Source organism: Hypanus sabinus, unplaced genomic scaffold (assembly GCF_030144855.1).
Source record: "Hypanus sabinus isolate sHypSab1 unplaced genomic scaffold, sHypSab1.hap1 scaffold_1560, whole genome shotgun sequence".
Classification (NCBI taxonomy): Eukaryota; Metazoa; Chordata; class Chondrichthyes; order Myliobatiformes; family Dasyatidae; genus Hypanus; species Hypanus sabinus.
Genome location: NW_026779638.1, coordinates 31,746 through 57,977, shown reverse-complemented (window position 1 = coordinate 57,977; position 26,232 = coordinate 31,746). Strand labels below are relative to the sequence as shown.

Sequence of the window (26,232 nt, the reverse complement as noted above, 5' to 3'; positions counted from 1 at the left end):
ATCAATCTTTGTTTCTAAGCATAGTCTGCGATCTCTACAAAGTTTTTTTTTTCTAAATCTCTCAGAGTGTTGGGAGCAACCAAGTCCCAATAATGGCTACAATATCAAATTCCCTGTCATGAGCTCATCGGGCTTTCCTACAATGCTTCTTGCATTGTGATATATACAGCTCAGCACGTTCATCATACCATGCTTAACCTTTTGTCTGCTGACTCTATCTGAGGTCTGAACAACATCTTTCTGGTGTCAAGAAAGCAACCTCTCCCTCAATGTCACAAAAACAAGGGAACTGGTTGTGGACTACAGAAGGAATGGAGACAGGCTAACCCCTTTTAACATCAATGGATGTGGGGTTGAGAGAGTGAACAGCTTTAAGTTCCTCAGCATAAACATCACCAAGGATCTCATGTGGTCTGTACATACCGGCTGTGTGGTACGTGGCCGTGTGCCTCTTTCACCTCAGACGGTTGAAGAAGTTTGGGATGGGGCCCCAAATCCTAAGAACTTTCTACAGGGGCACAATTGAGAGCATTCTGACTGGCTGCATCACTGCCTGATATGGGAACTGTACTTCCCTCAATCGTAGGGCTCTGCAGAGAGTGGTGCGGACAGCCCGGCATATCTGTAGTTGTGAGCTTCCCATTGTTCAGGACATTTACAGAGACAGGTGCGTAAAAAGTCCCAAAGGATCATTGTGGACCCATGTCACTCCAACAACAAACTGTTCCAGCTGCGACCTTCCAGGAAATGGTACAGCAGCATAAAAGCTGGACCAACAGGCTCCTGGACGGCTTCTTCCACCAGGGCAACAGACTGATTAATTTATGCTGATACAATTGTGTTTCTGTTATAATGACTGTCCTAAGTATAAACTATTTATTGTAAATTACAGATTGCACATTTAGATGAAGAAGTAATATGAAGATTTCTACTCCTCATGTATATGAATGGTATAAGTCAATTCATTTCACCCGCTTCACCATCTGTTCTGGCATTCTGACTCCAATTCCCCCCTGCAAATTTAGTTTCACCAAACACCCTCCACTCCACACACTAGCAATAGCAAGCCTTACCACTAGGATATTAGATCTCTGCTAGTTTTAATTTCCGAACATTTGACTTTCCTCTGCCAGGTAACCCGTCCCCCCCCAACAGTTTGTAAAGTGGTCCACCTGTTGTTGTATGAGATGACCCCAAGAGTACTCTGTGATGGATATTTAACCTCATTCCCCTTCCTTACTCTCACCCAGTTTAATGTGTCCTGCACCTTGGGTGTAACTCACCTCTCTTGATGTTATAACTATCTCCCCCTCCAACTCCTAGATGATCCAGAATTCATCCATTTCCAGCTTCAGCTCCTTAAAATGCAGGGTTACAGGCTGCAGCTGTATGCACATCTTGTATGTGAGGGTATCAGGGGCACTGGAGGTCTCCCCGCCTTCCCACCAATGTCCTGTCTAATTTGTAATGACCGGTGTGCTGAAACACCTTGCGCTGTGCAATTTTTACCCACTGACAACAAGACATGCACACTGAATTTTAAATAGGGAGGTACTTCTTTTAACAGCTAGCAACTCACTGTCGATAAGAACTTTGATCTCCTCTGGGTTTGATCAAGTTCATCTGCACTCTCACACAAACTATGTAACAGGCCTGTTGTGGGTTATGAAGGATTTTCTCACTTGAACTTTTGCAAACCGTCCATATGTGATTTGCTTGCTAAATGATACTTTCAAAGGTCAGATTTCCAAATATCACTCCCCACTTGCAAATTCTCCAGCAAATTTTGCATCGCCACAATACTGTAATACCAGTTTCTGTATTGTACATAAATATTTCCTCTGAAATCTCCCCCAAGTGACAGATGGTGTTGAACTCAGTGAATGCAATGCCAATGAATATGAAGGGAAGGGCAGTAGTCTGTCTCACTGGAGTCTGGCACATTTGTGATGTGAAAGCTACTTGTAGCCCAGGGCAAAGGTGTTTGATGTCATTATGCACCCAGGGATAACGGGACAAAACATGTTCTCACCGGTAGAAAAGTCCAGAGCAAGAGGAGGTAGAGGAAGCAACAGACACAAAATGCTGGTGGAGCTCAGCAGGCCAGGCAGCATCTATGGAAAAGAGTACTCAAGCTGAGTTCCTCCGGCATTTTGTGTGTGTTGCTTGGATTTCCAGCACCTGCAGATTTTCTCTTGTTTGTGATCGGAGATAGAACAAAGGTGATTTTCTCAACTGGTGATGTAAAAGATTTTGTTCCCTTTCTCCGAGTTCCTAATCCTTGCGTTTAGATAGCTGGAGCTCAGCTGTGTCTGAGAGATCCATCGGTTCCCATTCACTCATCAGCCGGAAGCTCCCCGGGGTCCGTGTACGGATCGCGGGGCTGAGAGAGAGGGAAGAGAGCAGGACTGTCCCAGGATTGCGGACTATGATGTCCAGAGTTCACAGCAAATGTCCCTCAGTCGGTGTTTAAGATAGCAGCCCAGAAAATCATTCTTACCTTTACCGATCCTCCGGATGTCCTTTGTCTACGGCGCGCATGCGTGCTATTCGGTGACGTCATCGACCTTGATGCCTGCGTATTTGATCGTTGCTTCAGAAGCAGCGAAATTTTAAACCCAGGGCTTTATGAGTAATCGCGGTGCCATTAAACATTCCTGCTAGCACCCGTTTCATGTCCACACCTCAGGGTTTTTTTTTCTGTGTCGAAAACTCAGCAGCTGTTTTAACGTAGAAAGTGGCTCCCAAAAACAATATCAACAGGCATTCTATTTACCTAATGCCTCTCGTATAACCCTCTTACAGAGGCAGATATAAAACACAAGAGATTCTGCAGTTGCTAGAAACACACACACACACAGACACACGCACACACTCACACACACACAAACAGACACACACGCACACACACACACTCACACACACACACACACAGACACACGCACACACACACTCACACACACACACACACAGACACACGCACACACACACACACACACACAAACAGACACACACGCACACACACACACTCTCACACACACACACACAGACACACACACAATGCTGGCGGAACTGTGCAGTTCAGGTAGCAACTAAGCAGAGGAGTACACAGTCTAGGCATGCTGAAGGGGCTCGGCGTAAACGTTGTCTATTTATTCCTCTCCACATTTGCTGCCTGATCTGTTGATTTCCTCCAGTATTTTGCAGAAATTAACCACCTTTTTTTCCAATCAAGCAGATTCCAAATGTGTCTGATCTTTCATTTGTAGCCACATCCTGCAGGTTCGGTTTCTCTTCTTCCTCCTCCTTGTAAACCAGGCCCCATCTCTTTCTGGAGCCCCAAATCTCTGACTGGCAACTTGGTTTCTGACTCTGCTCCATTCACTCGCTAGTCTGCTGTCAGACTTCAGATGTTCATTGTAACAACCCAGCAGTTCGAAGCGAAGACCTTTGAAATTAGTGAGAATGACCTAAAACATTGAAAAGAGCGGGGAAGAAGGAGTTTAACCAACTTCGTCCGGGGCCCTGAACAACGTCTCAACCACAGTGAGCTCATCCTCTTGTTCAGCCCGGAGAAAATCATGCAGGAAATTCATGCAGGTGTATAAGATGATGAGAGGCATTGGTCGTGTGGATAGCCAGAGGCTTTCCCCAGGGCAGAAACGGCTAACACGAGGGGGAATAGGTTTAAACTGCTTGGAAGTAAGTACAGAGGAGATGTCAGAGCTAAGATTTTTAAACAACAGTGGTGTGTGTTTATGGAATGCAGTGCCAGCGATATGGTAGAGTCGGATAAAATAGGATCTTTTAAGAGACTCAGATAGGTACATGGATCTTAGGAAAATAGGTGGCTATGTGGTAGGGTAATTCTAAGCAGTTGGGACTAAGATAAAGGCCAAACTGTCTGCAATGTGCTGTAGATTTCTCTGATTCTATGAAATTCAATGGCAATCTCCTATCCCTTGGAGTGGTGACTAGTTGCAACCTGTCATCTCAGGGAACGCGAGAGGAGAAAGGCAGGGATGTATTTTCATATACTGATATGGAACAGAATCATGGGAAGGGACCAGATGGTCCCTCCTGGCATTTGAAGTGGTAAAATCAGAGTCAGCAATGGTATTGAACATCGGGAGTAGGTGATAAGGCTTTTTCGTTGGAGATCGATAAACTGCCGGTAGTGTGTGTCTGGATGAGTGGGTCGTTTACAGACTGGAAGGAGGTAGTGTTTGGAGTACCCCAGAGAGCAGTCCCTGACCACAGTTGTTCACAGTTTAATGTCCTGGCGGAGGCAGCGAGATGTGAGATGTCCCAGTCTGCTGGTGAGGCAGAAAGAGTGGAGTTGGGGGAGGGGAGGCTATTCACATGCAATTTCGTAGCTTTGCAATCAGTACATAGTGCACTGTGGGGCTGCAGTGGGGGGTTCCAATCTGCTAATTAGATTTGCTGACGGCACTACTTTGATCGGCCGAATCCCAAACAATAACGAGGCAGCCGACAGAGAAGAAGTCATCACCCCGACACAGTGGTGTCAAGAAAACAACCTCTCCCTCATTGTGACAAAAACAAAGGAGCTGGTTGTGGATTACAGGAGGAATGGAGACAGGGACCGAATTCAACATTTCCAAGACTGTTATTGACACAAATCATTTTAATATTGATCATGGCCCAATGTGTTTTATATGTTGTTAATGTCATAAAGCATATTTATAGATTGTTACTGACAGAGAATCGTATAATTTGTGTTCCGTGTGTTATCTGAATGTACTTGTCTGTGATGCTGCCACAAGTCAGTGTTTCTTTGTACCTGTACCTTCCCGTACTTGTGCACTTGGCAATAAATTCAACAGGACCTGAGAAATCTCAGTGAGATTTGATTAGTGATGATCATCTTGGCAGCTCGGTAGGTCGAATGTATGAGACAGTACACTGTTAAATGCAAAACCCTGAACAGTGTCGATGATCAGCGGGATCTTATACACCAAGTTCATCGCTCCCTGAAAGAGACTGCACAGATTGATCGGGTGGTTAAGAAGGGAAATGACATGGTTGTCTTTATTAGTTGAAGCACTGAGTTCAAAAGTCGGGAAGTTGTGTTGCAGCTGTTCCGAGCCTGCGGTCGTACTGTGACTGTTTCTTTAAGAGCGCCGGCGTGAGGAGGCGGGGCTATGACGTCAGTCACAGGCTGACAGCGCTGACTGTGGACTGAACCATAAGAGAGAGAGAGAGCGATCTGCAGACAGGCAGTCGGCCAGTCTAAAGAGAGAGAGAGACTGGAAAAGCTGATCGCTTCAGTTAGTTGCAGCTGAGGTTTGGACCTCTCCTATGCCCGCAAGAGTGGGTTGATCATCGGTACACGGAAACACAACGAATGTGTGTGACTGTCACTTCGTATAATCCATAGGAGTAGATTTTGGAATATCTTGTGTTAACCCTTGCCTGGGTATGTTGTGTGGTAACCCCTGGAAGACGGTATTCCTGTGACAGGTCACTTTTGCAGATAACTCGTATGTGGACGGATTCAAAGGATAAGAATTTCGACGGCGGTTATTTTGAAGTAACCTTTTCTCTATATTTCACCCTGGATTATAAATATCTCTATCCCATCATTTATTCCGTGAATTACTGAACTTTCCTACTTTACCATCTCAAGACTCTGAGCTTTGTTCCCTCAGGCTCGATAATCTGTGAGTCATATTTACACATATATACACATAACACTGTAAACTTTCCTTTATTTCGTTAAGTTACTGTATTATATAAGTCAGTACTACTAAAGATAATGGTTTTAACATCAAAACCAGACTCCAGCGTGAACTCTATTGCTGCTGGTTCGTTTCTAAAACGTTGCAGTTCGTAACACAGTTTTATAAAACTAGTTAGCTCACATCTGGAGTGTTTCATACAGTTCTGGTCGCCCCCATTCTCGGATGTCGGGGCTTTGGAGAGGGCGCAGAAGAGGTTTACCAGGACACTGCCTGGATTAGAGGGCATGAGCTATAACGAGAGGCTGGACAAACTTGTGTTGTTTTCTCCAGAGCGGCGCAGGCTGGGGTGAGACTGGATGGGCGTTTATAAGATTACGAGAGGAATAGATCGTGTGGACAGACGATATATTTTTCCTGGGGGTTGAAATGTCTAATACATTTAAGGTGAGTGGAGATGTGAGCGGCGTTTGCGTCCTTCCACAGAGTAGTGGGTAAACGGACATCTGTCTGGGGGTGAGAGACCAAAGCGGCCATGTGATCCCGTTTCCTGTTCACGTTTCTCTGCAGATCTGCAGCATCTGCGGGTCACTGCTCTACCTATACGTGTAGCTTCATCTTTCCCCGTTCATACAAGGCAGTGAGATCCGGATCTGTCACGTCCTCTCGTTGTGGTGGACAATATGGGTTTTTTTTCGGCAATATTTTCAGCATGTTTCATTCCACTGTTTTCACCTGCTGAAGTGCTGCCGATGTTTCTGGGTGTCTGACCCATTTATGTGAGAATTTAGCTTTTTATAATTATCTGAGCTTCTCATCATTGTGTAAAGTTCAGTTAAGCTTCACTCCACTACTTCCAAAGCAACAACCCAGTCAGTCAAACAGTCGGCACAATCAAAATAGTTTATTACATCTTTTTTTCATTTTGTATGATTTATATAATTTAACTATGTGATATTTCTATTCTTGTATTAAATCACAATTGTTAAAATATGTGGTTAAAAGTTAGGTTCTACTGCTGAACGAATTTCATGACATATGCCGGTGCTATTAAACTTGATTCCGATATTGACATGGGAGACCCACCACCGGTCACCTGATCCAATTAAAATGGGGAATTTGTTTATTATCATCACGTACTGAACTACAGTGATGTACCATCCACACAGATCGATACATTACAACAGTACATTGAGCTGATAGATGACAGAACATTAACTGTAACAAAGCATTATGGCTGCAGAGAAAGTGCAGTGCAGATAGACATATGGTGCAGCGTCACGTCGACTTACATTGTGAGGTTGAGTCAATTTTATCATTCATTTGGCTTATAACTGCAGTCAGGAAGCCATCCTTCAACATGGTGTTACGCGCTTCAAGGCTTTTGTATCTCTCCGCCAGTGGGAGAGGGATTGCAGCTAGAATGTCCAGATTATGAGGTTCTTTGAGTACATGGCCTGATTTTCCAGGCAGGGGAAGTGTAGGAAGAGTCCAAGGAGTGGGGGCTTGTTTCTCTGATGTCCTCTGCTCTCCAAAGTTCTCTGCAGTTCCTTGCAGTCATGGGCAGAGCAGTAGCCATACGAAGGCGTGAAGTATAGAGAAGAAGCTCAGAGACCTCGGCCTTCACCCTGCCTTGTGTAGCTGGAAACTGGACTTCCTGTCAGATCGCCGGCAGGTGGAAAGAGTGGGCTCCATCTCCTCTGTCTCTCTGACCCTCAGTACACATAACCCACAGGGTTGTCTCTTTGGCCCTCTCCTTTACTCTCTGTGCATCCATGACTTGTGTTGCCACCCACAGCTCCAATCTGCTAATTAAATTTGATGTCAACACTACATTGATTAGCCTAATCTCAAATAACAACTTTCAATAGATCATATGCCTCCTGACACGGCTCGGTCCAAACCAACTGTTCACCCTTCTTCAGGAGATTATTCAGAGGAAGAGCGATAGCAGCAAAGTTCTGACAGAACTTACGGTAATATCCATCCATTCCCAGAAACCTAAGAGCCTTCTTAGCAGTCAGAATAGGAACTTGAGAAATTGCCTGGACTTTTGCCCGAGCAGGAGCCATCTTGCTTTGACCTACAACATAGCCAAGACAGTCACACTGGCATGGCCAAATTCACTCTTAGCCAAGTTAACTGTAAGGTTGTCCTAGGAAAGCCTGTCAAATAGCTTTTCTACTGCAGAGATATGCTCTTCCCAAGTGTCACTCCGTGTGCCCGAGTTATCAATATAGACATCTGTGTGTTCTAACCCTGGAATTACAAAATCAATCATTCTTTGGGATGTTCCTGGAGCATTTTTCCTTCCAAAAGGCAAAATACTGTATTCATACAACCCAGATGGTGTCACACATGCAGAAATTTCTCTACCTCTGTCCATCAATGGAACACACCAAAACCCTTTCATCAGATCTATCATTGTAAGAAATTAGCTGTTCCAATATTATCGATACAACCATTATTCCTAGGGATAGGATAGGCATCTGTTTTTGTTACTGCATTTACCTTCCTATAATCAGTGCAAACTCTAACACTACCATCAGGTTTTGGCGCAATAACACAGGGTGAGCTCCAATCTTATGCTGAAGGACTAATAATATCATTTTCTAGCATATATTCAATTCCTTGCTCAGCCACTTTACACTTTTCTACATTCATGCGATATGGGTGTTGTGTATTAGGTTTGGCTTGACCAATATCTACATCATGTACTACGACCGTGGTTTGCTTGGGAACATCCGGAAATATATCTTTAAACTTCAGAATTAATTCTTTCAGCTGTTGTTGTTGCTTTGGCTGCAGATGTGCCAAACTTGTTAACAATGTTATCTGGAACAACTGCGTTCACTAGCCTAACTGGGACCACGTTTGGCTTGTGAAAATTCTCAGACGAGTCAATTGCTTCATTCTCAGGGCTGCCAGATTCATATGTTTTAACAACAACACTCAAAGATTGTGCCTGCTTGTCAAAATAAGGCTTTATCATATTCATGGGTACCACCTGTGTTCGTTTACGTCGATCATGTGTTTTAATAACATAATTCAGATAATTAATTTGAGAGACTATTTCATGCGGTCTATTGAGTTTCGCCTGAGGTGGATTCGTCAACATTGGAAATAGGCAAGCACCTTATCTCCCACCTGGCAAGCCTGCTTATCAGACCAACAATTCATTTTGTTTTGAGAAATCTTTACGTTTGTCTTGCTAGACTACAGGCTTGCTGTAGTTTATTTTTGAACTTCATGACAAAGTCAAACAAGTTAAAATGTACATCCCTATCAATGCACTGTTCCTTTAACAAGGTAAAAGGTCCCTTCACTCTGTGATCAAATACAAGTTCAAATGGACTAAAGCCCAGTGATTCTTGTACCGACTCTCTGACTGCGAACAAAAGCAAATATATTCCTGCATCCCAGTCTTTTCCATTTTCAACACAGTATGTCTTAATAATTGTTTTGAGGGTAGAATGGAATTTTTCTAAAACCCCTTGTGATTCCGGATGGTACACAGACGATGTAATTTGTTTAGCACCCAGTTCATAAGCTACCTGCTGGAATAATCCAGATATACAATCATTTCCTTGATCAGACTGGATTTCTTTAGGCAAACCAAATAAATATAAAAAAAAACTTGGTAATTGCCTTCACCACAATTTTATCTAGGAAAATATTTCTGAGAAAAATTGCCTCTGGGAATCTGGATGTAGTACACATAATAGTTAGCAGATACTGATGGCCAGCTTTACTCTTTGGCAATGGCCCAACACAATCCACTATCACTTTGGAAAAGGGTTCACCAAATGCAGGTATAGGCCGCTGTGGGTCCATTGGGGCGACCTGATAGGGTTTACTCATAACTTGACAAGTGTGACAGGTTCTGCAAAAGGTCACTACATCTTTCCTCAAATTAGGCCAGTAAAATGCTTTCATAATCCTGTTTACAGTTTTATTCACTCTAGGATCTCAACCTAAGGGCATACCATGGGCCAACGTTAAAGTTTCAGTCCTATAAACTTTAGGAACACCAACTTGGTGAACAATTACCCATTCCTGACACGCTGGTATAGCAAATAGCCTCCACTTCCTCATTGACACTCCATCCCTGATATAATACCCTACTGGCACTTCCTTAATCTCATCATCAGAGAGAGCTGTTTCGTTTAAAGCTTCAATCTCAGGGTTTCGGTTCTATTCTGCTATAAATTCCTTCCTAGACAGAGATAAATCTTTCTCATCAGACTTACTACCTGAATCATGTTGAAACAATGAAGGCAGAAAAGTCCCTGACAAGTCTTCATAACCTGAATCCCGACTTTGGCTATCATTGGTATCAGAATCATGCTGCACAGAACCGTCTGCGTCGGCAGACTTTTTAGCCATACTTCGAGTTATTGCGCAGGAAGGATAAATGTTAAAATCCATCTGTGGGTCGTCAGTGGTTGGCTTAGTTGTCAACAGCACTGCAGGAACAACTTTACCATCTGCCAGGTCATTCCCTAACAGCAAAGTAACATCTTCCACCGGTAAACTGGTGCATAATCCGATCTCAACAGGTCCCGAAACCTTCAATAATGCAATCCCATCTGACATAAAATGATTGATCACCACCTTAACTCGGTCAGACCTCTCAGACCTTATTGGAGCCACAACAGAATGTTCAGGACCCAGTGCGTTTACTGGTGCTTCAACATACTGATCAGAGGCATTTGGGACTGCCTCCTTTTCCTTGTTCTTCTTCAGGACGGAACAATTAGCCATCATATGACCAGCTTTCTTACAATAGCAACAAGTGAGATCAGAGTATTTCTACTTCAACTGCTTCCCTTCCTCCTTTCTCTTGTCGGTAGTCCCAGCTTTAATTTCTGCTTTACCCTGGTTATCCTTGCTACTCTTCTGGAAACTCTTATTTGGGATAAACTTAACCTTGTCAGTTAAAGCAAACTCAGCTGCTAATCAAGCAGACTCCTGCAAAGTGGAAGCATCTTTTTCATCTAAATACGTCTTTATGTCAACGGGGACACACATTCTGAATTCTTCAATTAAAACCAACTCTCAAGCTGTTAAATATCATCATTTATATTTTTATATGTGAACTAGCAGTCAAAATACACAAACTTCTCATAAGCTAATTCCATATAATTATGGTTCACAGATTTCCTCAAATTTCTAAACCTTTGTCTATCTGATTCTGGAACCAACTCATGAGCTTTGAGCACAGCCTGCTCCACAATGTCATAATTAGCTGCATTTTCAATTGAATGTGCTTGTTGAGCCTGACCCTTAATTATACTTTGTAACAAGAGTCCAGCTTCCTTTCGGCCGCTTTTGACTTAGAGCCACTTTTTCAAAAGGCTGTAAATATTTACAAACATCAATCTGATCAAATGGAGGGACCAATTTAACTTCCTGGCTGGAAATGAACGGTACAACCAACTCCTTTGAGCAAGCACCTTCTTTCTCAAGCCTTAACTTCTCTATCGCAAACTGCCTGTCTTCTTTCCCTCTGTTTGTCTGCTTCCTCAGTTTCAAGAGTCTTTTTTCCTGCCTCTTCCCTTTGTTTGTCTGCCTCTCTAGTATCAAACCCCCCTCTGCCTCTCCTTTACTTCAGCCTCTAATCTAAGTACATCAATCCTCAATTGTTCCAGACATAACAGGATCTCCTCTTTACTCACAGGAAACCTCTGTAACACCTCCTGATCAAACACCTTCATAGATATATAGTGCTCAACTATTTTCCTCTGAATTTCTGGCTTTCTCATAGCCCTCCTATGGTGGCTGCAATTCCCAGCTGCACCATCAGCTGGGCATATTAAAGTGTCCTGGAGCCGACCATCCTCCTGATAATCTGGGAAACGAATGAGCAGTTGCGTTACACCAGCCTAAGTAGATGGGGCTGGATAATTGAATTGTGCCATTCTACTATAGCCAGCGGGATGTTATCTGGAGCTACTTCATTTATGCCATATGTTTAAGGAGTAGAATGTTTTATCTTCCCTGCAATGTACTATGGACTGGCCAGCATCAAATGTAAACCCAAAGTCAGGAGCAGAGTGGTGTCTCTTGGTTTGAGGAGTATTTCACTATGTTGTTGTCACCCAGTTCTGTTCGGTTTAGCTGATTCAAGTTTGGACTCTAGAACAGTTCTGTTGAGTTTGTAAACATTTTGGGGAATAAAGCCCCTATTTTTTTTAACCTTTACCTGCTCTCCCAGATTTATGCTTCCCCTTGTCATTCACAGATTCTTAACTCCTTAAGGCTCAGCCTATTAGCAATAGTCATCAATTCATTCTGATTGGTTTTTCCTAATGCCTCAGGGGTTGGCGCTTCCAAAAATATAGCAATATCCACTGCTGCTGATTTCCACACACAAGACAGACAGACATACTTTATTGATCCCGAGGGAAATTGGGTTTTGTTACAGTCGCACCACCAGGAGTAGTGTAGAAATATAGCAATATAAAACAATAAATAATTAGAAATAGTTAAAATATGCCAATTGGAAAAAGTCCAGGAACAGCCTATTGGCTCAGGGTGTCTGTCACTCTGAGGCAGGAATGACTTCCTATGATGATCAGTGTTGCATTACAGGCAGGATTACAATCAAAAGGGATTACCCCAATCAAATCGATAATTAATCAATCAATACACCCCCAAATTTGTTCATATCTGAGATGCTGGCCCCAATTTTTTTTATGAACCTTAATGCTTTAGAAACAAACCAGTAGCAATTGACTGCACCTGGAGTCTGGTTTTGATGTTAGAACCACTATCTTTACTAGTGACTACTTATAATATTGTAACTTAAACAAGATAAACAAAAGTTAAGTGTTATGTGTATAAATATAACTCCCAAACTATTGAGCTTGGGGGAAATAAGGCTTAGAGTCTTGAAATGGTAAAGTAGGAAAGTTCAGTTCATCCACGGAATAGGTGATGAGAGAGGGATACTTGTAATCCAGAGTAAATGTTGACAGAAGACAATTATGTTGAATTCCACAGGTTCCATGGTGGTAAAACGAGAGAACAGTCACTGTAGATTTTATGTGTCATTCAAAGTCGACATACAAATTATCACCGAAAACGACTTGTCACAAGAAGTATCATCTTCTAGTGAATTACCACACCACAGCCAGGCAAGGGTTAACACATAAGTGGTCTTCACAAGATACAACAAATCAGATACACTCCTATGGATCAAATGAGGTGACAACCACACATTTGATGTACGATGGATCGATAATTAACCCACCCTTGTGGGCATAGGAAACTTCTAAACAGTGACCCTTGGTTCTGGTTTTGATTCTTCCATTTTTCCTCCTTCGTCTCTGTCTGACTCTGAGTGTCTGTGTCCTCGGGTAAAACTAAACAAGCTGCAAGTCAGACTGAATTGCCTTCTTAATCTCTCTCTCTCTTAAAATGACAGTCCGCAGCAAAAGAAACCTAGAGATTCATAACAACAGCCACTCACCATTGTGAACTGACTGATGTGCCAGTAGTTGGGATGACTAAGTGAATCCTATACCACAGTCTGAGCAGGTGAATGGCTTCTCCCAGTGTGAACTCGCTGATGTCTCTGCAGCGTGGATGACTGAGTGAATCCCTTCCCACAGACTGAGCAGGTGAACGGCTTCTCTCCAGTGTGAACTCGCTGATGACTCTCTAGGCACTAGACTTATACTCACCAGAATTTAGGAGATTGAGGAGGGATCTTATTGAAACATAAAATTTTAAAGGCATTGGACAGGCTAGATGCAGGAAGATTGTTTCCGATGTTGGGGGAGTCCAGAACGAGGGGTCACAGTTTAAGGATAAAGGGAAAGCCTTTTAGGACCAAGATGAGGAAAAACTTCCTCACACAGAGTGGTGAATCTGTGGAATTCTCTGCCACAGGAAACAGTTGAGGCCAGTTCATTGGCTATATTTAAGAGGGAGTTAGATATGGTCCTTGTGGCTAAAAGGGATCAGTGGGTATGGAGAGAAAGCAGGCAGAGGGTTCCGAGTTGGAGGATCAGCCATGACCATACTGAATGGTGGTGCAGGCTCGAAGGGCCAAATGGCCTATCCCTCTACCTATTTTCTATGTTTCTACAGTGAGGCTAAACACAAGTTGGAGAGAGAAATCAACTTCTGACTGGGCAGAGTGCTGGGATCGGGAATGACCATCAATTCCCTAATGGTCTTCCTGTCTGTATAGGAATGGGGCATTTCTGCCATCTCCAATCTGTGACCTGGCTCAGTTTAACTCTCTCCATTGGTATTATTCCCTGTTCCTGCTGAGCAGCACGGGGGCCTGGCCACACAGTAACTGAAACAGTCTCACACAAATAGTCTTTCTTGATGCACAGCTGGGAATTCTTTTATGTATTATTAACTTAAAGTATCACAGATTTAACACCATGTAGAAAATTCCTGCTGAGATGTATGGTTGGTCTGCACAGCTGTTAAAAGGACAGAGTGATTTTTTGCAGAATTCCCAGAATGGGAATACTGAGGATTATTCTGAGACAGGGAGGGAAGAATCCAATAAAACCCCAGAGTTAATTGCTCCACAATGACAACAGCCCACCCGAATGATGCCCAATTCCTGAGCAGGAGGAGGGACAGCCCTCAGTGATTCCTGTGTATGCTCCCTGGAAGCCTCAAGAAATGATAATGATCATGAATCAGTCCCCAGAGAGAAAAGAAAAAAAACAGCACAGTTTGCTCAGTGTGTCCGCAGTACTATACAAAAGTTTAATGCAACCCCATAAGATTTATTCAGTCTCTGCTGCGTGATTCACTCAGCTGATGAAGGGCAGAAATGGAAGGAAGAATTGAGATACCAAACCTGTCAGGAGTTACAGGCAGGAAACCATAATGAGAATGAACAGACAGAGCAGATTATTCAAACCTTGGAAAGGGCTCTCCAGCAACCTGTAAACATCACTAAAGTACTTGAATGCAAGCCTAAGCCTGGGGAATTGAGAACAGAATATTGCGAGTGATTTGTGGCCTACTATGGCACTTTCACAGGAGACCAAACCTTTAATGATGGGAATCCGTCCCCCCAGTTTATGCCCTACTGTTCCAATGGTTACCAACTAAGTTAGCCAACAAGATTAAAACAAATAATATGGATTGGCCTGACAATCACCGAAATCGAATGAGATGAGCTTTGACATATTACTGGGACCTGACTTTCGAACCTCGAAGGGAACTAATACTAAAAGGTGAATACGTTCAGTGGGAAGAAGGACATGAGTGGGCTAAATCTTGGGATCAAAAATGGGATCAAAAACCTACCAAGGGACAGGTGGGGACAACAACCCGTTTAGAAATTGACAAACAAGGATGCTTCCTACTGTGAGTATCATCCCTCAGGAAGAGCCCAATGTAATATTGCAAGTTGCTGGAATTCCAGTTCCATTTATGGTTGATACGGAGGCAACCACAACACCCTCGATCAGGAAATACTATCAAAAGGGATTCCAGCTATCAGACGCTACAATCACTCTGTCTGGGTTCGAAGGCACAGAACGTACATATTCACGTACCCATCCACTGCAGGTGGAATTCCAGGGGAACCAGTGTGAGATTTCATTTACAGTCACCACCAGACGGGGGTGTAATCTTGCAGGGAGAGACTTGCTCTGTCCGCTGGAAATTGAGATTCTATGCACGGGCAAAGGTATCACTTCGGGACTAGCGAACAACTAACAGCTTCTCCAGTTTCTGATCTCTCCAGTGTTGGGCAATTAATCTGGGCTCCACTGCGTTCCCAGTGGCCAAATCTCATGCGATGAGAGGTGTATGGAGGGATATGGGCTGGGTGCAAGTCAATGGGACTAGGCAGAAAAATGGTTTGGCAAAGCCAAGAAGGGCCAAAAGGCCTGTTTCTGTGCTGTAATTTTCTATGGTTCAATGAACCTGAAGGGTGCTCAACGTAGGAAAGCCCATATTTTGCACTTCTCGAGGGACAGAACTTCCCAGTCACGTTGATTGGAGAAGTTACAGAAAGAGAGTACAATGCATTACTGGCCAAAATTTCGGATTTCCTTTGGTGACAGACAGGGCTGGTGGTTCCCTATACAACCGTTAGGATTTGTCCTGGGTACAAGCAAAAGAGACTAGGGTTCCTTGCCTACACCCTGACGAAACAAGCCTCCAGCAGCGAGGGAGCCTGGCAAGACTTGGCCGCGGGCCAACTCCAACACTGGAAGGACTCTAAGGTGAAGACAGGAATTATGGTAATACATTATTTTAATATTCACCGATCCTGAGTCGTTGTACCCCATCTCTGGGCAATTTCAGGCCATTAAGTTGGCCATACCAACTGCCCCCATGTGGATCACCGTGAAGGAAAGACCGACTCTCCCATCCATTCCACAATATCCCCTCAAGCTGGAGGCAATGTTTTATGAGGATGGAAACTCTTTTGTGGATCCAGCAGGGAAACGATGCGATAGTGACGGACAGTGAAGTAATTGCACAGGCCTCTTTTGAAGCAGCTGTCTCCGCCCAGAAGGCTGAGCTGTTTGCTCTGACTCGTGCCTGTATCCCAGCAACAGACAGAAGTGGGAACGTTTACAAAGACTCCCGTTATGCATTTGGAATTGTACATGACTACGGGGCTCTCTGGGAACATGGGGATTCCTGACTTCCTCTGGCCACCCCATTAGTAATGCCACCTTTGTAAACAACTTACTCACTGCTACACAGCTACCTGTTACTACCTGTTATTAAATGAGCAGCCCACACCCACATGTCCGACTGAGTCACGAAATACAATGCTTTAGCAGATGAGACAGCGAAAAGTGTGGCACCATCCTCGGTAGTTGTAGACCCCTCGGGTTCCCGTCAAGCAATCCTCCATCACTCAAGCAGAACGCGTTTGCCGGACATGTGGGAGGTACGTACTTTTCAGGGGGACGTCTCTGAGGAGGAGCACAAACTGTGGTCCCAGATGGGGTGCCAGAAAGACCCCGAGCTAGATTTTTGGATCACCCCAGCAGGACAGGTTTGTGTTCCTACACAGTTTTTACCAATATTGGTCGATTATATACATAATTGTACAGCCCTTGGAAAGGAGGGAATGGTTGGAAACCTGTACCCTGCACACCGGTACGACTCCCTTGACAGGTGGACTTTTCTCGTGTTTACAAGTTGATTTTCTTGAATTGGCTAGAGTACATTGTTTTGGATACTGCTTCAGTTATTATAGAAATGCTTAGTGGATGGATTGAAGCTATTCCAACTACCTTTAATACTGCGAAGAATACGTACACAATGCTGGAAGACCTCAGCTGGTCTGGCAGCATCTGTGGGAAAAAGAGTAGCCAACGTTTCGCGCCGAGACCCTTCATCAGGAATGGGGGGGAAGAGAGGGCCGAAGCCCAGTGAAACAGATAGGGGAAGGGCTAGAGGCAGGTGGAGAACCAATCAGAGGAGAGATAAAGGGGGGAGAGGGAGGGGATAAGCATGAAAGAACTGTAGAGATAAAGGAGCAGAAAGTTGAAATGGGAGAGAGGCAGAGAGGGACCTGGGATAGGGGAAGGGGGAGGGAATTACTGGAAATTGGAGAATTAACATGGGGGCCCCCGAATGCTGGGGTGAGCCCTCTCAAAGACATAAACATGAACACCACTAACAACCAATACATTTAATACTGCAATGTCTGTTGTGAAGGTATTATTACGGGAAAAAAATCCCAGGTACAGTGTGCCGGAGATGCTGAGCTCTGACAATGGCCCACACTTCGTGATGAAAGTAAACAAAGGGGTACGTAATGACCTAGCTATCAAGCAACAATTCCACTGTGCACACCACCCACGGGCCGAAGGAATAGCGGAAAGAGCCAATGGCACTCTGAAGAGTAAACTGGCCAGACTAACAGTGGAGACTGGACTCACTTGGTTGATAGTCCTACCGATACCCAGTTCCACATGAGGGTTACCCCACGGGGGAAAACAGGGTTGTCACCAGCTGAAATCATTTATGGACAGCCCATGAGGACACCCTGGGGACTAAGACCTTGTGTACCATTGTTCCCAGAAGTCTACCAGCAAAATTGGATATTCATACCTGAGGGGAAGACACGGGGAAATATATATGCCAAAAAAAACAAAATTTTCTAAGCATTACATTCACAGGTATGACAGGCTTACAATGAAGAGAACAACTACGCAGAGAGGAATGACTATCCCACCATGGAACCTGGGATTTTTTTTCCTGATGAAGAACTGGGATTAAGGGAATCTTGGACCTCGGTAGAGAGGACCATCAGGTGTTACCGACCACTCCCACGGCTGAGAAACTGAATGGGCAATCTCGGTGGATACATCATTAGGCGCCAAACATGTTACTGAAGGAACTGAGCAGAAGGTCTCTCTCGGACTAATGGAAAATGTATTGGTTGTTAGTGGTGTTCATGTTGATGTATTTGAGAGGGCTCACCCCAGCATCCGGGGGCCCCCATGTTAAAACATTTCTGTCTTTCTGTCATACCAATGCCAAACAGGTAGAGCTAGGGGCCTGCTAGGTTTGTGCTGAAATTCCACAGCATGGTAAAACTATGGTTCCAATGTCATTAATCCCACTCAACCAGACTGAGGAACTCTCAGCCTGGGCTTTCTCAAATAACATATGGGGAAGAGAGTGAGGACCTGTGGTCCAGTCAGAGATGACTGTCGCTGTCAGTGTTTTGAGGGATGGTATCGCAGGCCCCCACCAAACTGAACTTCCTATACTGGGAAACATGCATCCTGGCCATACTTGCAGGTGCCTAGCAGCAGAGAGGAACAACCGAGACTGATTGATTTTGGATGATTACTTTTCCCTCCTATGGAGAAAATCAGGAATTCATGAGAGATAATCAATTTGGATACAGCACTTGAGGAGCTGGCCACAATACTGCAGGGGCCCTGACAGTAACACAGGCCCAAGTAACAGAAATATCCACTAAAATGATTGCAATCTGGCAAACAGTCCTACAGAATCGTACAGCTTTAGATTTTATCCCAGCTGAGAAAGGGGGAACCTGTGCTATTATTGACACAGAATGTTGAACCTATATCCCTGATGAATCTACTAACATTACATCCCTCTCCACACTGCAAAGCACACTGCAAAGGAGATTGACAGCAACAAGAAAGTAGGGCAGGATTTACACGTGTTCACCGAAGGGTCGAAATGGTGATCTGTGAAGGCCTGTTTGGTAATATGTGGGGCATGATACTGCATTATAGCCTAATAGTAGTACATATCTTTGTTGTAATTACTGTTGTACACTGTCTTTACCCACTGATAAGTCAATGCTGTCATCAGTTGCTTTCTCTATAAAAAGTTACTGCTTTGTTGATATTGTAATGATCAAAAGGAGGGAATGATAAAGTCTGTAAAATGGTTAACACTTTGTTAAACAATAGCAGCCTGTTTTTCTGAAGGAAATTTCTGATGATCAACCGTTGTGCTGAGCCACGTTTCTTTTTGTGGGTAGCTAGCTAGAGTTTCAAGATGCTTATCTCCATGTGCACTCATGAGAAGAGATAGGACAGCTTCAGTCTGTCCTGTGTCTGGAAGCCTTTATGACTGTTTTGTAATTTGTCTATAGGGGCGGCTCATGTAGTAAATATCTTTGGCTCCAGCGTCTTGCGTGGGGAGGATCTGGACTATTTTGATAATGACTATTTTGTAGTTTGTCTTTAGGGGCTCCAGCCTGTCATGTAGTAAATAGCCTGTCTTGTGTGGGGGTATCTGGATGGATATATCCATGGTGTCAGGGGAATTGTTAGTCAGTTAGTGGATTGGGTGGGGACAGTCATCAACTGTTCCTGTTTGAGCGACTGAGTAAGCCCCAGGTACTTGGAATAAAGAGTTTGTACTGTACGGTCTCTGAGTGACTCTCTCCAGCTTCGACTTACAGAATGGGAGTGGTTTTAAAGGGCTGGAAACTGGAAGCTCATTACCAGACCTGGAGTGATTGCAACTGGGTCTGACAGAGGCATAAATGGTTGTTCTGGGCGCATTCAGTCTCACTCCAAATATAACCCACCTTCCCTTTTACAGGTATGTAATGTCTAAAGGACCAGTGTTTGAGTAAATGAGACTCACCAAACTTTCTCCTGACTGAATCAATGGAATCTCCGATTCTCCTGAGGCAGAGTTGATCTCTCCAGTTAATGCTCTCAGTCCTCAGGCTGGTGCACTTGTTGCTGTTCCCTCGTCTTCAGCCGTGGTTTGCTTCTAGTTGGGGTTTTTCTTCCAATAAAAAGGAGAACCAAACATTTCTGCTGAATGTTACTAAGAACAAAACGTTGAAGGCTGATATAATGATTTCAGTAAACATATTTTTTATTGTCACTCACACATCACAAAACAATATGGGATAAGGAGGAGCCATCATTCAGTCAGGAACAGAATTATGTGATTTGGTCCAACTGGTCTGCCCCACCATTTAACCATGGCTGATTTTCATTCCAACACCACATTCCTGCCTTCCTCCTGTAACCCTGAGCTGCTGAGCAATCATCAATATGTTCATCTCTGTCATAAATATACCCAAATAGCAGCTTCAACCAACCTCTGTGGCAACAAATTCCACAGATCAGACATCTTCTGGCCAATTTTTTTTTCTCCTCTCAGTTTTAAAGGGAAGCTTCTTTATTCTGAGACTGCGCTGTCAGATCACAGTCTAATGGAAACATCCTCTCTGTGTCCACCGTATCCAGGCTTTTCAGCATTTGGTAGGTTTACTTAACCATACATCCCCCACCACTCCCACCGTCCTGATGAACTCCATTGAGCACTGGTCCAGAACAATCAAATGCTCCTCATACATAATGCCGAACATTCCTGAGATTATTCTTGTAAGCCTTGTTCACAACAACTGTACTGAACACATTTCTAGGAATAACAATCTAATTGGCACCAGGGTAATTTGCAGGGAAAAGTTGTGGTTACTTTACTGTTCTACTATCACAGAGTGAGCCATTTCCACTCCCACATTAAAACAGGTACAATTCAGGAAACATAAACTAATCCAGAGTGAATGTAATAAAAAGAAATTGGAATTACCAAACTGCTCAGCAGGTAAGGAACAGCTGTGGGGACAGGAACAAACTTTACAATTCAGGTTAATAACATTTTGTCAGAATGACTTCAAACACCAACTATTTCCCACCTTCTAATGTACAGGCATGTAATGTATAAAGGACCAGTGTCTGAGTAAATGAGACTCACCAAACTTCCTCCTCACTGACTCACTGGGAACTCCAAGTCACCTGATTCAGTGTTGTTCTCTCCAGTTGATGTTCTCAGTCCTCGGGCCAGTTCACTTGTTGCTGTTCCTACATCTTCAGCCGTGGTTTGCTTCCAGTTGGGTTTTTTTTTCCAATAAACCTCTCACAGCAGGTCTAACATTAACCAGAGAGATCACGAAGCACATTAACAATGAAACAGAGAACCAAACATATCTGCTTAATGTTACTAAGAACAAAACTCACTGTAATTTAAAAGTTGAAGCCAAATATAATAATCTCTATGAGCGATCTTTTATTGTCCCTCACACATCACAAAACAATATGGGATAAGAAGGAGCCATCATTCTATCATGGTAATACATAAGGCACAGGAACAGGATTAGGTGATTTGATCCATCTGGGCTATAAATGAGCAGGAGCAATGGGTGGTTAAGTGCCATGCACAAGGATACAACACACTGCCTGGCCTGAGGCTCAAACTCATGACCTTCAAATTGCTTAACCACTCGGCCACGTGCACATCATAGAAACCATTCACCCCCTAGACTTCCCAGTCCCTCGGTAAAGCAGGCAGTGAAATCAAAGATCCCCAAAACCTGGGATGTTCTCATTTCTCACCCACCCCAGTCCGGGAGAAGACACAACAGCCATAAAGCTCAAGGACAAATGTGAGCAGCCTCAGGAAACGAGGCGAGTTGCAGGAAGTTAACGGGACTCAGTGACCAACATCAGATTCCCCAACACAACATAGAGGAAGCATCCTGACCCATCCGGGGACTCTGAGCACACACGACGTCATCTCACATCACAAAGCGAAGGGTAGGGCAGATCTGCAGTAAACAGCCTCACGTGACCTGTCGGTGGCTCTCCCATTTCAACCCTGTGGAAATAGACAGCCTGGGCTCTAGGTTTGGATCGTTCAATGCAGATTAATTGAAGTCTACACATTTTTGACAAGCCCAGATAATCAGAATATAAATGAGTAATTGGTCCTCAGTTCGGGGCTCACGGCCAACATCGGATCTCCCTGCTTGGGATCGGTCGCAATACTCACCAATGGGAACGCAATATTTTCGGCCCACAGGCAGTGATCCCGACCCCTGGCTCCCCCACCCAGGAGGTGAGGACCCTTCCCTCGATCCCACAGATGATGCACTTCAGCACTGAGTGGAAATGAAAACACCGCCCGGCCGGAGACAGTGAACATGCGCAAAGTGAGTGTCACATCATCCGGAGGGCAGGGCCTCGGAAACAGATGCACAGGTGCTGCCCATCTGCTGCTAAATGGAAGGGACTAACGGGATCACGTGACCAGTCGGGTCTCCCACCCCAGGCAGAGTTTTCCAGCTAGCCACTACTCTGTGTAAAGAAACAAACTTGCTGCTTACATCTTCTCTCACCTTAAATATATTAGCCATTTCAACTCCCGGGAAACATAGATTGTCTGTCCACTCAGAATCAGAATCAGGTTTATTATCACCAGTCTGTGTCATGAAATTTGAAAACCGTGCAGCAGCAGTTCAATGCAATACATATTATAGAAGGGGGAAGAAAAACAAAACAAAAATAATAAAAATAAACAACTAAATCATCTGGTTCATCTGGGACCCTTACTCTTTGGGATTTTGATAAATGACCTGAATGAGGAAGTGGAGGGATGGGTTAGCAAGTTTGCTGATGACACAAAGGTTGTGAGTGTTGTGGATAGTGTGGAGGGCTGTTAGAGGTTTCAGTGGGACATTGATAGGATGAAAAAATGGGTGGAAAAGTGGCAGATGGAGTTCAACCAGGATAAGTGTGAAGTGATTCATTTTGTTAGGTCAAACATAATGGTAGAATATAACATTAATGGTAAGACTCTTGGCAGTGTGGAGGATCAGAGGGATCCTGGGGTCCCAGACCATAGGACACTCAAAGCTGCTATGCAGGTTGACTCTGTGGTTAAGAAGCATATGATGCATTGACCTTCATCAATCGTGGGATTGAATTTAGGAGCTGAGAGTTAATGTTGCAGCTATATGTGAAGCTGGTCTCACCCCACTGTGCTCAATTCTGGTTGCCTCACTACACGAAGCATGTGGAAACCATAGAAAGGGTGCAGAGGAGATTTACACAGATGTTGCCTGGATTGGGGAGCATGCCTTATTAGAAAAGTTTGAATGAACTCGGCCTTTTCTACTTGAAGCAATGGAGGATGAGAGGTGGCCTGATAGAGGTGTATAAGATGATGAGAGTCATTGATCATGTGGATAGTCAGAGACTTTTTCCCAGATCTGAAATGGTTATGGCAAGACAGCACAATAGGTACCTGGAGACACTGGAGAAAAATAAAGAAATACTAGCTTAGAACAATAGAGGGCGATGGGTAACCATAGTAATTCCTAAGTTAGGGACATGTTGGCACAACTTTGTGAGCTGAAGGGCTTGTATTGTGCTGTAGGTTTTCTATGTTTCTGTGAATAAATTAAAAATCGTGCAACAAACAGAAATACTATATATTTTAAATGTGAGGTAGTGTTCAAGGGTTCAATATCCATTTAGCAATCGGATGGCAGAGGGGAAGAAACTGTTCCAGAATCACTGAGTGTGAGCCTTCAGACGTCTGTACCTCCTACCTCATGGTAACAGTGAGAAAACGACATGCCCTGGGTGCTGGAGGTCCTTGATAATGGACGCTGCCTTTCTGAGACATGGCTTCTAATCGTCTGGTAATCTTCTAAACGTCTTTCCAGTCTCACCCCAGCCGGCAAGGCTCCGGAGAAAACGACACAATTTTGTCCAACCTCCCGTTATGGCTCAGGCCCTCTAATCCAGGCAATATCCTGGTAAACCTTTTCTGCGCCCACTCCAAAGCCCCGCTATCCTTCCGAGAATGGGGGCGACCAGAACTGTATGAAACACTCCAGATGTGGTCTAACTAGTTTTATAAAGCTGCAACACAACTTCCCGACTTTTGAACTCAGTGCTTCAACTAATAAAGACAACCATGCCATTTGCCTTCTTAACCACCCGATCAATCTGTGCAGTCTCTTTCAGGGAGCGATGAACTTGGAGTCTAAGATCCCTCTGATCATCAACACTGTTCAGGGTTTTGCATTTAACAGTGTACTGTCTCATACATTCGACCTACCGAGTTGCCAAGATGATCATCACTAATCAAATCCCACTGAGATTTCTCAGGTCCTGTTGAATTTATTGCCAATTGCACAAGTACGGGAAGGTACAGGGACAGAGAAACGGTGACTTGTGGCAGCATCACTGGCAACTACATTCAGATAACACACGGAACACAAATTATACGATTCTCTGTCAGTAACAAGATAGAAACATGTTTAACTTCATCCTGCTAATAGGACCAGAACAACGGGCTGAGCGGCGGCTCATCTCAGACGGTTCGGTGTGAAGGTCTCACAACCCGGACCGACCCCGGCAGATTCTGTGAAGGAAGCGAGGCGAGGCCGCCAGTTCTGGAAAGTTCATCCCCTCCCCCTTCAGGTTTCACCGATCACCTTGTGTTTCTCGCTCCCTTCCCCTCCCCCACCTTTTATTCTCCAGTAATGTCGGTAATGTCGACGGTATTCTTCCCCTAGATGCTGCCCGGCCTGCTGAGTTCTTCCGGCATTTTGTGCGTGTTGCTCGCATTTCCAGCATCTGCAGATTTTCTCTTGTTTCCGTTCGGGAAAGTTAACTCACCACTCAACGTCAGACCTCCCCGCTCGGGACCGGCTTCAATACTCACTGAATGGAAATTGTTGGTGTTGCCCCGCAGAGAATAATCCGTCTCCGGCTCCCCGTCCAAGGGGGCGAGGACCCCCTCCCGATCCCGATCCCGATTGCGAACCCGAACCCGGACCCGCCGCTGACCCACTTCCACAAAGAACGAAAACAACATCGCTGCCTGGCTCGGCACTGTGAGCATGCGCAATGTGCTTCCTTTTGCGTCACAGTCGGTGGGCGGAGCCACGGAAAGAATCCCGCAAATGCTGCCGATCTGCGGTAAAACACGATCACGTTTCGCTGGTCTCCCATGTAACCGGTGACTGTTCCTCGCCCTTCACATACCGCCCTACCCACCGGCGCATTTCCCACATTATTTCATTATTTCCCTATATCATTTCCATACGTATTTAGATTTTCCCTCCATATCTTTCCCGATCCCTTTCCCTCCAGCCCCAGGTCACAGAGTTCTTAGAGTTATAGTTTTGATTCACTTCCCATCCCGACACACAGTTCAGACCCACACAGAAAATGAGCTGGTTTCTTTTAAATCAGTCAACACACGCAAAATGCTGGTGGAACGCAGCAGGTCAGGCAGCATCTACAGGGAGAAGCGCAGTTACGCCTCGGGCCGAGACCCTTCGTCAGTTCTGAAACATGGACAGTGCTTCTCCCTATAGATGCTGCCTGACCTGCTGCGTTCCACCAGCATTTTCTGTGTGTTGCTTGAATTTCCGGCATCTGCAGATTTCCTCGTGTTCGTGAATGGTGAAATATTATCTGATTGGGGAGAAGGTTCAAACAGGAGTACAGAAGGAAAGATGAGTCCTCGGGCAAGACTCCCAGAAGGTTAATATACAGGTTGAGTCTGTGGTAAAGAAGGCAAATGAAATGCTGTCATTTATTTAAAGTGAAGTAGAATATATAAGCAAGGAGATAGATAATGCTGGTACTTTATAAGACACTACTCAAGTCGCAATGAGAGTATTTGGGACCCATATCTCAGAAAACGTGTGTTGTCATTAGAGAGAGTCCAGAGGGTGTTCAAGAAGATGATTCCGGGAATTAAGGGATTAAGATATGAGGAGCATTTTCCAGCCTTGGGCCTGTACTCCTACACTGACCTATGTTTAATAAATGAGGATGGGTGGGGGTGTTAAATCTCACTGAAGCACACCGAATGTGGAAAGGTCTGGATAGGGTGGATGAGGAGAGGACTTTTAGCATGGTCTGGGTAGCCATAACAGAGGGCACAGCCTCAAAACTGAGGAGCAACTTTTTAGAATAGTAATGGAGGATTTTATTTAGTTAGAGAGCAGTGAATCTGTGGAATTCTCTTGACACAGACGGCTGTGGGGGCCAACTCTTTGGGTACATTTAAGGCAGAAGCTAATAGTTTGCGGATCAGTCAGGGCATTACAGGATACCCCGAGGAGGCAGGTACATGGGGTTGAGTGAGAAACGGAATCACCCATGACAGAACGGTGGAGCAGACTTGATAGGCTGAATGGCCTATTTCTGCTCCTATGTCTTATGGTCTTATACTGCTAGTGTCTTACACAGTGAAGATT

General features: G+C 44.4%; 1 protein-coding gene across 8 annotated transcripts in view; it reads right to left on the bottom strand.

Annotated features, from left to right (window-relative positions):
• The window catches only part of LOC132387141 (zinc finger protein 229-like), a 30,517-nt gene extending 5,687 nt beyond the window's left edge, over positions 1-24,830 (bottom strand). The window contains exons 1-4 of one of the 8 annotated variants that reach the window (XM_059959491.1): positions 24,684-24,830; positions 20,925-21,097; positions 19,797-19,985; positions 2,501-3,470 (exon numbers count right to left, since the gene is read on the bottom strand). The gene's annotated coding sequence lies outside the window, so the exon portion shown is untranslated. The other 7 variants (XM_059959493.1, XM_059959489.1, XM_059959492.1 and 4 more) reach the window with 7 other exon arrangements.
• Positions 24,831-26,232: the final 1,402 nt, after the last annotated feature.